The sequence below is a fragment of the Meles meles genome, chromosome 11, assembly GCF_922984935.1.
Source record: "Meles meles chromosome 11, mMelMel3.1 paternal haplotype, whole genome shotgun sequence".
NCBI classification, from domain to species: domain Eukaryota; kingdom Metazoa; phylum Chordata; class Mammalia; order Carnivora; family Mustelidae; genus Meles; species Meles meles.
The window spans coordinates 34,160,875-34,172,368 of record NC_060076.1 but is presented as its reverse complement, the minus strand read 5'-3'; positions in this window follow the sequence as shown (position 1 = coordinate 34,172,368).

The window sequence follows — 11,494 nt, the reverse complement described above, 5'->3', positions numbered from 1 at the left end:
GCTCCCAATACCCACGCATGGAAACTCCATTTCTGAGCTGGGCGTATTGCTGCCCAGTTAATGCATTTGCCCGTCTCCCTTGCAATTAGGTATGGCCCCGTGTCCAACTTCTGATAGGTAGGATAGAAGCAGAAGTATTCTGATATTTCTGGAAGCTCTTAAAAGGGAGAGGCTGTTCTTTTCTCCTCCCTTTCTCCTTTTTTTTTTTTTTTTTTGAAGATTTTATTTATTTAGGGACCCTTGGATGGCTCAGTCAGTTAAGCGTCTGCCTTCGGCTTATGTCATGATCCCAGGGTTCTAGGATCAAGTCCGGAGTCAGGCTCCCTGCTCAGTGGGGGGCCTGCTTCTCCCTCTGCCTGCCACTCTTCCTGCTTGTGCACTTTCTCTCTCTCTGACAAATAAATACATAAAATCCTAAAAAAAAAAAAATATTATTTATTTATTTGAGAAAAAGAGTGAACACAAGCAGAGAAAGGAGCAGAAGGAGAGGAACATGCAGACTCCCCACTAAATGAGGAACCCAACTCAGGGCTTGATCTCAGGATCCTGAGATCATGCCCTGAGCCACAGTCAGACACTAAACTGACTGAGCCACCCTGGCGCCCCTCTTTTCTCCTTTCTATTACTTGGAATGTGGAAGCAATGGCTAGAGCTCCAGCAGCCACCCTACATCATGAAGAATGGAATAGAAGCTACATATTGCAGAGGAGCAAAACAGAGCCTGAGTCCCTGATCCCAAGTCTTTGCCCACCAACCTTGAGCTGCCTCCTCTTTACATTTTTATGTGAGAGAAAATTATACTTCTGTCTTGTTTAAGCCATTATTTTGGAGACTTTGTTATTTGCAACCAAATTTAATCCTAAAGGATTACAAAACTCAAGTTGGAGAGAAAATAACAACGGACAGAAAGGACTGGGCAGAAAACATCCCAGGAAACAGGAAACAATAGCTGTATAGTGGCCCAGTGTCTCCCTTTCTGCCTCGGCATTCAGAAACCTCTCAGCAGCCTGGGGGTGTCCTCCCTTCACATTCCCTTTTGGCTCCTTCTGTGACGTCCTCCTTTTCCATGCTCTGGTTAATGCCAGGCCTTATAAAAGTAGGCAAAGTGTAGGGGCGCCTGGGTGGCTCAGTGGGTTAAGGCCTCTGCCTTCAGCTCAGGTCATGATCTCGGGGTCCTGGGATCGAGTCCCGCATCGGGCTCTCTGCTCAGCGGAGGGCCTGCTTTCTCCTCTCTCTCTCTCTCTCTGCCTGCCTCTCTGCCTACTTGTGATCTCTGTCAAATAAATAAATAAAACCTTTAAAAAAAAAATAGGCAAAGTGTAACCTGAAAAACACCTTGCCCGCAGTGTGCTCCACGGAGCACTCATCCCCTGAGGCACTCTGGAAGGAAAAATGAATCTGTGGTCAATAAATTTGGGGAATGCTACCAACGACTTGCCTCTTGGAGATTCATAAAGCACATTAGCGTGATAAAAGCTCTGAGAAGTCTTCCAGTTAAAGAAATCTAATGAATTTTCTTTAATTCAGCTTCCCCCCAAACCTATTTTTAACCACAGAAACCTCCTTTCCCCCTGTATAGCACCTATTAACATGGCATAGGGAAAGATTCTTTGGGAAATGTTTGATTAGCTAAGCAATAGCAAAAAAAGTAGCTGTGACCTTGGAAACTGCTGAGTTGAACAGGTGTTTTGGCAGCGTCACTCCTGTTCACACAGTCACCCACCAGCCATGAGGACTTACCTGGTGCTGGTTGTACTTGGATCCTGATGTCCTAGCTGTGGCCAAGGTGGGACTGTGACCTCCATCATTCTAAACTCAATGATCTGGTGTCTACAAAAATAGTCCATGACCTTTGTCTGCCTGTTGCATGCTCCCATACGTTCAGGTCTGCTTTCAACACACAGACCAATGGTGGGACAAGAATTAAAGCAAGAGAAAGTAAGCTGGGAAAGAGATGCTCTCTGTACTCTTGGCCAGATGGAAGCCAGAGCTCTGTGTGGGTTATAACCTCCTCCAACTGTCTGAGAAATGCGAGCCCTGCTCTTGAGTCACATCTGTCCCTGCTGATGAGGGCTGTGCATAAACAGATGCCCGTAAAGTTGGGGGTACATGTCCTGCACACTGTTTGGGAAGAAGGGTCTAGTTCAGTTTTCCCTGGTCTGGGAGCACAGCTCTAGATTGCTGGCTGGCATATCCCCCACAAACTGACAGACCGGGGGCTGTCAAGGAGAGGGACTGAGGACAAAGCAAGGGAAAGAAATCCCCAGGCCCGTCTGTGGGGAGAATCCCTCTCCCTTCTGTCACAAAGACAAGAAGCAGCAGGCACTTCCTGCTGTTCCTTCAAGTGGAAGCCTCTCTCTGGTGCCATCCCCTGAATACCTAGATCTTTTGAGGTCCATCCCAGGCCCAGAACAGACTGGCTTTAAAACCAATAGATTGCAACTCTGGGAGCTATCCTTTACTGCCCATCCGGCCTTGAGAAAGTCTCTTTGACCCTGGAGCACAGAGAACATGGATCATTGGGAAGACACTACGAGTGAGAGAACCACGTGGAAATACAGAGTACTGGGCATACTCAGGGTGAAATAAAAAAATAAAGTAAGGCAGTGTGTGTGTGTGTGTATTTATGTGTCTCCTCTTCCTGGCTTCCAGCTTTTTTTTTTTTTTTTAAGATTTTATTTATTTATTTGACAGACAGAGATCACAAGTAGGCAGAGAGGCAGGCAGAGAGAGAGGAGGAAGCAGGCTTCCTGCGGAGCAGAGAGCTGGATGCGGGGCTCGATCCCAGGACCCTGAGATCATGACCTGAGCCGAAGGCAGCAGCTTAATCCACTGAGCCACCCAGGCGCCCCCGCTTCCAGCTTTTTCTGATTGTGCCAGAGTAAACTTTCCTACCCCAGTCCTTAAATAGGACTTGACTTATCAAGAAAGTGAGGTTTTCTCACCCTTTCTACTCTGGGTACTAGTGCTTTGGGCACCTGAAATGGAGCATAAAGAGAGTCACAGCAGACACTTTTAGACTCCATTTTTATTGGTTTGAGAAGTTAATTCTTGGAGATAATCTCCATGAATTATGCTTTCAGGAGAGTTTGGGGTTTTGTTTTGTTTGGTGTTTTTCCATGAACATGCTTCCATCCTAATTCTGTGAAGCATTATTGCTGACCAAGTGCAATTCATTCTACCTTTGCTACAGGGATTTCCAAAACAAAAGTGGTATTGAGTCCCAAACTAGAATGACTTCATATATGGCAGAGAGAGAGAGAGAGGGAGAACCAGACAATGAGTAGGGAGGGTTGAGAGGAGAAAGGGGCAGATTCATTTTCAGATCTGTCCTGAATCTCTCAATTTTATTCATGGAAGTCAGAGCCAGCCTTGGTTGAAAAGCAGCAGTTACTATAACTGCAGGCTCTGTTTGAGGATTCCTTATTCTCCTGGGCAGAGCAGCAACTTACACTGTAAAAGGAAGATCAAGGCCTGTTTGTATACATGGAATTGCTTTCTCCCCCTTTCTTTGTAATAAAAACCAGAAACCACCATGGGAGCAGGCTTCAACATTCCTGTTGCATGGAACACTGACCATTCTCCCTTCCCTGCTATGGATCCCTCCTCCCCAGCATAGCACAGTCCTATTTCACAAATGCAGTGGAACCAGGGGCCCCTGGATTCAGCCCTTTGAGGTTTTTCTGCTGCCCACAGAAAGTGAAGTCCACCCCTGAAGACTGCCCTGTCAGCAATGAAGTGCAGAACCCTGAAGGGGGAGCCTTAGCCCACGCCTCATCAGGAAGCCCCTGAAAGGAGGCCTCCCAGGCTTAAGTGCAAACAGGCCCCTGACTCAGGCACATCTGCTCATTCACCAGCCCCCACTATAGGTCAGGACATCTAGGGCCATCATGAACCCCAGATGGACCCGGATATTTGGAGGTCATTTAATGGGCAAAGTAAAGGCTCTGAGAAGTTCTGTAGTGAAGTAATAGGTTCGGCTTGGTTTAACGTGTGCTTTCCATACTTTACTAACTGTGCACCACTTTTCTCATGGGATACTCATCATATCACTGAGTAGCATTTCACAGAATTCTGGAAAGCGATGTCATGGAGCCATTCACAGTAATGTCCAGCTTCTCTGGAGGCTAGAGATAGTCTCCGATTCAGCTTTGCATAGATAAGCCTCAGCACAGGACCCAGCCGGTAGTGTTTTTAGAAGGAATACATGAGTGACTTAATGAAATCATACCATGTTTAACCCAGGCTGAACCTGGAAATTATAACCGTGTGCCAACACTCTTTTCCGGGGCAATTAAGCCTGTGGCCAAGGCATAGCTTGGTTAAGACCAGATCTTTTCTTGTCTTTTTTCAACATTTACACGAGTTACAAACTGGCAGGCGCTGAACCAGATCTGTCTAGCATATGTGTTTTGTTTGGCCCAGTATAGGGTTTTTTTTTTTCCCAATGACTTTAGGTAAGGCCTGAGCTCTGCAGCCTGGCTGGGTTCTGCCTCTTCCTATCCCACCAGCCTCTTCCTCATTCACAGCCCTGCTTAGCTCCTAAAGGCTTTGAATTTGCCATCCAGGATTTAAATCTCCCTGGGAAGTTGCTTTTTCAATCTGACCATGAACATCATGAATTTGTTTTGAAATGGATTTGCCTGCATGAGAGATCATGCAGATCCTGAAACTGTAAACCGTTTGTGATGAAATATCTACGCAGCCCAACATGGCACACAGGCCCTCCTGCATCTGAGGGGACTGCCTAAGCTGCACCGATGATGGGGTGGGGACTGTCTCATCCCTGTGCCTATATTCCCACAGGAGCAATCCCCAAGCTTGTCCCTGGGAGAGCTTGCGGAAGCCCACATTGCTGGGCCCATTCCACAGCTTTGGGGTCAGTAGGTCGAGAACGTGCCTTCCTAATGAGTTCCCAGGCAATGCTGCAGCTGATGGCCGGGTACCACACTTAGAGATCTGCTGTTCTACAGTTCACAAAGCTCGTTCCCAACTGGTATCTTATTAGACCCCAACAACCAACTTCTGTGTAAAAGGCAGGAATCACTACTCACGGGTCACAAGTGAGGAAAGAGGGACTCAGAGAGGTTAACCAACGTCCGAGGTCACACAGACTGACATGAACTGGGATCTTCCAGGGCCGTGTGAAGCTGCCACAGGCAAGGATGCGGTGGGATGAGGCCGTGGCACATCATTCTGCTCTGGGACAAGGGCATGGGGCTGGTGAACACTTTAGGAACGTACTTTGCTGCAGAGAGATCTCTGGCTCTGAAGCAGGAGCTGACAGCCTCCCTCTGTCCCTCTCAGCTCTAGGACTCCACACTGTGGACCTATGTGGACCAGAAGTGAGGGGCCCAAAGGAGCCCAGCAACACCCACCCCACCCCCAACTAGTTTTGGTCCCTTAACAGCCCCAGGCAAAGCAGGAGGGGAGCCAAGTCACCCCACCCACTGGAGGCAAGACACCCCTTGCTGAATTTTCTCTGTAGAAACCGAAGTAGAGTGAGAGACAGGCACAGACTGCGGCTTCTGAGAGGGAAGATGGGGGGAGCACAGACCATATGGAGTAAGAGTGACAGAATTTGGCAGTGTAGGCTCTGCAGATGGGCCTGCTTATGTCCACACACAATCTGAGGCCAAAGACTGAATCATCTCTCTAGCAATTTCTTGTTTCCAAACACGTCTTTTGAAGAATGTGGGGGTGCTCTGTGCAGATATCAGAAACTCTTGCTGGGAAAGGATATATAGATTAACAGAAAAGAAAAGTTGCTTTTGTTGGGGAAAGGAAGGGGTGCAACATGTCCACTTGAACGATGTGGAAGTTGCTGGTTAGTGAGAAGAGAGCCTGGTGGTTTCGTAGCATTTAGGGAGTTCATAGCAAGTGTTTTATATATTTTCTTGTGTGATCCTCACAATGCTTTTTAAAACAATTTTTTATTTTTTATTTTAATTCAATTAATTAACATAAAATGTATTATTAGTTTCAGAGGTAGAGTTCAGTGATTCATCAATCTTATATAACTTCCAATGCTCATTACATCACATGCCCTCCTTAATGTCTATTACCCAATAACTCCATCCCTGCACCTACCTCCGCTCCAGCAACCAATAACCCCATCCCCACCACCAACCTACCTTCCAACAACCCTCAGTTTTTTTCCCGATGATTAAGAGTCTCATGGTTTGTGTCCCTCTCTGATTCATCTTGTTTTATTTTTTCTTCTCTTCCTCTATGATCCTCTGTTTTTTTCTTAAATTCCTCATATGAGTGAGATTGTATCATTGTCTTTCTCTGCTTGACTTATTTTGCTTAGCATAATACCCTCTAGTTCCATCCACATCATTGCAAATGGCAAGATTTCATTTCTTTTGATGGCTGCATAGTATTCCATTGTATATATATAACCACATCTTCTTTACTCATTCATCTGTTGATGGACATGTGGGCTCTTTCCGTAGTTTGGTTACTGTCGACACTGCTGCTCTAAACATTGGGGGGCAGGTGCCCCTTCGGATCACTACGTTTGTATCTTTAGGGTAAATACCCAGTAGTGCAATTGCTGGGTCATAGGTAGCTCTATTTTCAACTTTTTGAGGAACCTCCATGCTGTTTTCCAGAATAGCTGCACCAGCTTGCATTCCCACCAACAGTGTAGGAGGGTTCCCCTTTCTCCACATCCTCGCCAACATCTCTCATTTCCTGGCTTGTTAATTTTAGCCATTCTGACTGGTGTGAGGTGGCATCTCATTGTGGTTTTGATTTGTATTTCCCCAAGGCTGAGTGATGTTGAGCATTTTTTCATGTGTCTGTTGGTTATTTGTATGTCTTCTTTGGAGAAATGTCTGTTAATATCTTCTGCCCATTTCTTAATTAAATTATTTATTCTTTGGGTGTTGAGTTTGATAAGCTCTTTATAGATTATGGATACCAGCCCTTTATTTGATAAGACATTTGCAAATATCTTCTCCCATTCTGTCAGTTGTTTTTTGGTTTTGTCGACTATTTCCTTTGCTGTGCAAAAGCTTTTTATCTTGATGAAGTCCCAGCAGTTCGTTTTCGGCTTTGTTTCCCTTGCCTTTGGAGACATGTCTAGCAAGAATTTGCTGTGGCCAAGGTCACAGAGGATGCTGCCTGTGTTCTCCTCTAGGATTCTGATGGATTCCTGTCTCACATTTAGGTCTTTCATCCATTTTGAGTTTATTTTTGTGTGTGGTGTAAGGAAATGGTCCAGTTTCATTCTTCTGCATGTGGCTGTCCTTCCCAACACCATTTATTGAAGAGACTATCTTTTTCTCCATTGGATATTCTTTCCTGCTTTGTGAAGATTAGTTGACCATAGAACCTCACAATACTTTAGTGGGGTTAGCAATGTCAGCCCCATTTAATGAGAGGGAAGACTGAGATTATAGAAAGCAAGGATTCGTCTAGGTCTCCCAGCTGGTGAGGGCAGAGTTGGGAGTGAGGAAAAGCAAAATGGGGCATTCACGTATCCAAGGACAACCCCCTCAAAGACAGAATTCTGTTATCAATCTCCTAGGTGGTCTTGTGCCCCAGCCCCTGTATGGCCTTCCACTAAGTTATTGGGTCCCCACTAAGGCTCCCCAGAGTCAGTTTTCAGGATGAAACCTGGGCTGCCCTGCCTGTCACACAAGGCCCTGCAAAGCCAGTCTCCAGCCTCGTGTCCATGCCTCCCTCACATGCCCCACACTTGGGTGCAATCAGGCAACTCACCATTCCCAAAACATACTCAGGGCTGCCCAGCCTCCAATGCTGGCTTTGGTGCCTTCCAGTCACAGCTCCCAGTGGCTTTTCTACTTTTTCTTGACTTGTGCCCTTGTCTCTTCTCTCCTCATGGAAATGTCTGCTCTTCTAGGACTACGAACTCCCTCTCCTCACCCCTCATTTCTGCACCCTAACAGACATCCTTTACACAAATGCACCACCTTACGGTTTGCAGAGTGCGGGCCCCCCGCAAGGGGAAAAGGGGGCGGGCATTAGCCCCAGTCCAGACTGAGGCCAGAGAAAGGAAGGGGCTAGCCCCTGTCTAGATGGCAAAGCCACAGTGACAGCCCACGTTCCCAGACTCCAGGTCAAGTGCTCTTCCCATTGTGCCCCAGTTTGGGGAAGATGGTTTTATTCACTTGAGAACAAGCTGGCTGTCTGCACAGAGGTGTTACCCGCGTGCCTTAGGGTTGCGCTTGGGGGGACAGGGGACTAAGTTTGTTTCCTTACACACTCAGTGGCTCAAATAGTGCAAATACATGGTTATCATATAGTTGTGCAGGATAGAGGAGTGACACAGGTCTCTCTAGGCTATGGTGAAGGTATTAGCAGGGCTGCGCTCCTTTTTGGAGGCTCCTTTTTGGAGGCTCCTTTTCCAGCTTCTAGAGGCCATCTGTGTTCCTCGGCTCATGACCTGCTCCTGATCTTCAATAGCAGGAAATAAGGCCGGCCAGGTTCTTCTCACATCCCATCTCTCTGACCTCCTCTCCTGCCCTCCCGGCTTCCACTCTCAAGGACCCTTGTGATTATGCTAGGCCCACCTGGGTCTTCCAGGATCCTCACCTTCTTTAGATCAGCTGTTTATCAACCTGAATTCCATCTGCAATCTTAATTCCCCTTTGCCATGTAAAGTAACATCAGTCAGTCATTTGGCAGAGTAGGTGGGTCAGGCCTGGACCAGATGTGCCAGGGCTCCAGCAGCCTCTTTCTTGGGAAATGGTCCTGCAGGACCTTGGAGAGCTTGTGGATGGGGGCCATGGCTTCTGACAGTTGAGCCTTTACAACCAGGAGCAAGCTTCCTAATGCCAAGTGACCTGGAAAACCGAGGCTGCCCTGTTCAAAGGCATTTGGTGCTTCCTTACCTTATCATCTCCTCATCTACCTCCCAGATCCACTTCTTGTCCAATCTCAGGACGCAGCACCATCTCCAACCAAACCCCTGCTATCACCCTTCACCACCCACCACCTCATACCCAGAGGTCTTTCCTGTTTATAATGACAGCTGGATCACTCAGAATAAAATCCACACTTCTTATTAAGGCTTCTAAGATACTATACAGTCTGGCCTCAAGTCACCATCCTATTGTTGGCTGAGTTCCAGGGAGTTCCAGGGAGACTCCTTTCCATCATGGGAAGGCACTATGTGCCTTTCTGCCCCAGGGCCTTGGCACATGATATTTCCTCTTCCTGTGACTCTCTTTTTTCACTCTTCCCTGGCTGATTCCGATTCATCCTTTAGATCTCAGCTGTTTTCAGAGAAGTCTTCTCTTATACGTCTCACCTATCCCAGTTAGGCCTCCATATCATTATCTCTCCCAGAACCTGACTCCTCTTTAGCATCTACGTCATCATCTCTTTCGTTACATAGGACAGAATACACTCAGGCTCTAACATGGCTGGAAGGTCATCCTTTGGACTAAAATCTTCAGGACTAAATATGCTAAACTCTGCAATTTTATCCTCTCTTTTCAAGGAATAGAAATGAGTCCAGCCTTAGAACCTGAGCTCTGGCATGGGCTTTGAAGTCAGGCAGACCCAGGTCCTTCTCCCTACTCCTTCATCAACTGGCTGTGTGATCCTGAGGGAGTAAGTCACTCTCTCTCTGGGCCAGTGGCTCTTCTTTGCCTAGCTAACTATGGCCCAGGAGGGTATAGACAGCCCTTACCTGTAGGCCATGAGAAGGCCCAAGACTACCCAGTCAGAATCCAATTCCCAATAGAAATAAGAAAAGGTGTTGGTTAACCAAGATGGACATTGTCTCCAGGACTCACTCCTCTCCTTTTCTCTCCCATTAGCACCCTGCATCCTGAGGACAGCAATATCCTCCCAGCAATCCCATTTTGCAGATGAGAAACTGAGGCCAGAGAGGTTAACTGACTTATACAAGATCACCTGGCATGTAAGTTGAGAAGCTGAGACAAGAACCATGTTGTCCCTAACCTTTCATTGAGATGATATATCCGCAAAAATGCATTCCACATACACAGCATTTTATAGTCTACAGAGCTCTTTCCCACCTGCCATTGTCTCTGATCTCTGCAACAACCCCTTGGCTTGAGTAGAATCAGCCTATTTACTTGGATGAGAACATTGAGGTCTAGAGCATGGAATTCACTGGCTTCAGTCAGTGTGTGCATGAGTGATCTCCTGCTGCGAACACACTTGTCAGCTTTACACAGTATCATCTCACAGTCTCTGTGGGTCAGGGGTCCAGGCAAGGCTTAGCTGTAACTTCTGCTTCATGGTCTCCCATGAGGCTACAGTCAAGATGTGAGCCTAGAATGTGTGGTCTGATCTGAGGCTCAACTGGGGAAGAAGGGTCTTCTTCCAGTCTCATTTATGTGGTCGTTGGCAAGATTCAGTTCTCTGTGCGCCGTCTGACTGAGAGCTTAATTTCCTCCCCGGCTGTGGACAGAAGACCACCTTCAGTTCCTCGTCATGGGGGCCCCTTCGGTATGGCAGCTTGCTTTTTCAAAGTGTGCAAGAAAGCCATAAAGCCTGCTAACAAGAAGGAAGTCATGGTCTTATACCCTAATAATGGAAATGACAACCCACAAGTTGGCTGCATTCTATCCATCCGAGAAAGTCATTAGGTCGCGCCAGACTCCCACCCTAGGGGAAGGAATTACACAGAGACGTGACTACTAGCAGGTGGGGAGTCTTGGAGGCTGTCTCAGAAGTCTGCTTACCACAGCAGGGAGCGGGGCTGCTCGGAATTTGGCCCTTCTTCCTGTTCTTCCTGGATCTGGAAGTGGGCTGGCACAGTGGACGGAGGCGGCACGCGGTGATCTTCCCTTGTTAGCGCTCCAGGGAGGTTCTCGGAGCCGTGCGGAGCGGGGGCCAGACTTCCCCAATCCAGGAAGAGAGCCGGCTCCATTTTAATTACATTTTTGCCCCGAGGGGAAGCCTGTGCTCTTCTCTGTGGATAGTTTTGCTTCCCCTTTACTGCCATTTCTGTCTTTAAATCAAAGTTGCTCTCTGTGCAAGGGCTCCCGGCCTCAGGCAGGATGAAGATTTATGAGTGGATGATCCAAAAATGTAACATAAAGGAGTCAGGACCCAGACCGTAATGTAAACTGAGAGGTCCTGGGGAGGCAGGCCGGCGGCTGGGGCCCAGTGACCTCTCGGGCCCACCAACCACCACAGCCTCCACCTTTATGAAACTCTTCCATCATCCTTCTCTCTGCCTACCCGCCCCCCCCCCCCCCGCCCCTTGCCACCGCCTGCACTAGAGCTTCCCACCTCCAGACAGCATCCAGGCCCCCTACCTCTGCCTCAACCTGCCTTTCTAGAACTGTCCTCCTGTCTCCCCTCTCCCACCTCAAATCCTCTGGGTGCCAGTCCATGTGGAGAGATGCCTATCTCCATGCCTTTGTTCAAGCTATGTCCTCTCCTGGAATTGCCCTTTGTCCCATGCCCCTGTGAGGAAGCCCCCTTGAGGACTCCTTCCCTGACCTCTCATTCTCTGTCCCTTGCTCATGGCACTGAGCAC